Below are 3,098 nucleotides of genomic sequence, written 5' to 3'. Positions count from 1 at the left end.
ACCAGAGCTCGGGCAATCTAGCTTCTCCAGGACGTAGGGAGATTAACACTCTTGCTAATCTCACCTGTATTAGCACATACCACAGGCGTGTTCAAGTTAGTGGAGGATTTAAAAGTAAGAAAATGTTAGGAGGAATGTCAAGAAAAACGTAGTATGACTAGGCAATAGCGACTGCACAACTAACGTTGAGACAAGCTTTTCATTTAAAGTAGGAATGAAATCGTTATTTTTAACCCACTGGTGATTTAATCTAGCCTCCAGATTTTACACATGAACTCTTCTGAGCCCCACTGAATTTTCTAAAAGACATTTGTTTTAAGAATTAGTTACTTTGGAATTTGATATGTCTCACTTTTTTTCTAGATCCCTCTAAACAACCACAGACCCTATAAACCCTGAACTTCTCTCTCTCACACACACACAAGTTGATCATATGTGCACTGCATCACAAGCTGCAGATTTTCTAGGTAACATTTTATCCGCCATAATATTTTCTGTCTCCGCCAAATGTGGGTGACAGCTCTCCAGCTACTGCCTGTTTCCAGCACTACCTGTCAGCCTCCTTGACTCACTAGCTGGGCTCAGTGTAGAGCCCTGTGGAGCTAGAGACAGAGAGGTGAGTTTCACAGCGGTCTGCAGGATAGTGGAACAGGCAGTTATGGGGGATATAGGGAGTGAATGCTCCATTTGGAAAGAGTGGAGAGGGGAGAATGGGTCGAGGAGAGATCTGGGAGAGATCAATGCCACCCTATCCATATCCCCCTTCAATATTGTCCTTTCTCCTGTAGTACCCTTGGAACAGGGGAAAATGCTTTCCTTTACCTCTAGCACTTCCAGTTTGAGGAACTGTCTGTGGTTCATCTTCATAGGACGTTCCTGTTGGCAAGCCCCAGGTGCCTCGAAGTGTTCTGAGAAGTAGAAATGGTAGCTCTTACCCTTAGATCGCTGTAGGGCCTAAGCCCTACCTGCCCCCTTATTGTGTTGGCAGGAGACAGGAAACGTGTGAGTGCTGGATGAAAGTATCGGGTGGGCAGGATAACATCTCAGAAGTGGGGCTAGCAGCCCTGCCGCTCAGACAACTTCCCCTGCTGCCAAAACACCTGTAGTTTGTTCATGAAAGTCCCCCACAGGGAGGAACTATTGGCCATTAACCTTATTCTGCATGCAGTCTTAGCTCTGTTTTCTTTCCCCATGTCGGCAATCACCAGTGTGCTCAGTGTTTTCAGTTAAGAAGAAAAAGTGGAAGTGCTGGGGTTGCCAGCTAATGGCAGATGCTGAATGTTTTGAGCTTTTCCTACAAGCCAGTAAAAAGAAACTTTGTGCACTACTCTGCTACTTTCCTTGAGGCTTTCAGGCCAGATTTTCAAAGATAAGTGCCGTGTTGCACCGGTAAAACATGTACACGGGGGAAAACAGCTATTGGTATGTGTCACCGCTACCTATTTTGTGCCCACAAATACCTGTTTGTCCCTGGCTGTGCATACTGCATGGAATACATGTAGGTGCCTGTCTCTGAAAATGTGGTCTTTAATATATAATGTTGAGCCTTCAGAACAGCCATATGTGAGTATATTCCTTCTTTACTTCTGCAGCTCACCTACAGATTCTTTACTCTCTCACATACATCCTCGGCTCTGATATATTCTGGTTATCCAGAAGCTGGATGCTTGTTGGGCCTGTTGCTGCAATACAGCACTTGCTGAAAGTTCTTACATGCATTGCTGTCTCTCCACAGCAGCTCTTCCTGGTGTTTAGCTATTCAGTCCACGAAGGAGGTGAAACAAGGAAGAGGCTGCTGCCTGCTTTTTGTAACCTTCAGCCATCAGACAGGTTTTTCCTGGTTATCAGTCAACTCTTTGAGTTCTTCTACTCCAGTGACACTGGCCAGAGATGAAGAACTAGTAGCAACAACATGTTACAACACAGGGTTGAACCAGAAGCACGTACCAGACTTGAGGCTGGGATTCTTAGGATCGGCTGTGGGCGTAAATGTTCCCATTCGCTATTATGTCTTTATGTGTTTAGTCTGCATCACTGAACTTTGTTCCCGACTCCAAACCAGAAAAGTCTTTCCCCTCACTGCTTTCAAGTATATCGCAAAACAAACCATGACCCAGATTCTCTGCTATGTCCAGCCACAGCATGAGGGGAGAGAAGGCTGCAAGGTAGTTTGCTGTGTTTCTGTGATTCTCAAGCCAGCTCTGCTTTGACTCTTGCACTGCTTAGAGCAATTGAGGAGTTGCTGTAAATGCAGCAATTGGCCAGGCCATGATGAAGCATTCCACCAGCTGAGGATACTGGGAATACAGAGGGCTCCAGCCACACTCCCTCCTTGTCCCCAGCATGCTGCTTACACCAAAGGCTAAAGGGGGTGGTGTAGCGATGGGAACCAGCTATGATGGGTATACAACCTCACAATTTGGGAATCCCCAGCCAGAGAGGTACAGCCAATTTGCAACCAGAGAATCTGTCCCTCTCCAAGGTGGAGGCTCTGGGGGAAGAAATACCTAAAAGATCTGTTCAGATTTAGTTTTGATCTTCCCTCAATGGGCTTCAGTTAGATCATAGTTAAAATAAATCTCCAAAAAGGAAAAGAACAGGGAAAAGTGCTGCTGTTTATGTAACTCTTAAAAATAAAATAAAATAATGTTTTGCTGAGTTTCTCTTCTATCCCTGACAAGTCTCTGTCAGGTCATCGAATATCTCCAAGAAAGCCACGCAGACCCACGTACTCCTTGGGGGAGGATCTCTCAGTGTATTGGATATCTTTGGAGGGGAAATGGTGTTTTGAGCAGCTTTCAATTCCATGTTCCTCTCACCCCTCTTCTCTTCTGTTTCAATTGCTTGGAAGTGGTGGGGGTTTTTTGTTTGTTTTTTTTAAAGCAGCACTTTAAAGGCTGCTGTTGACTTTTAGTGCTTAGAAACGGGCTTTTACAAAAAAGCTCATGTGGAAAACAAAACAGTTTTCATGGATGAAAATAAAAATGTAAAGTCAAATTAAAATGAGGTGAAAGTGATGAGACTGTTTTCATTGTCATTTGAGGGGACTGTAAAATGGGAGCATACAGTATCAATTATTAGGGTTTAAACCCTCAAGC

This window comes from Lepidochelys kempii, chromosome 8 (assembly GCF_965140285.1).
Source record: "Lepidochelys kempii isolate rLepKem1 chromosome 8, rLepKem1.hap1, whole genome shotgun sequence".
Classification (NCBI taxonomy): Eukaryota; Metazoa; Chordata; order Testudines; family Cheloniidae; genus Lepidochelys; species Lepidochelys kempii.
The sequence above is the reverse complement of the archived record's forward strand: the minus strand, read 5'-3'. Positions refer to the sequence as shown.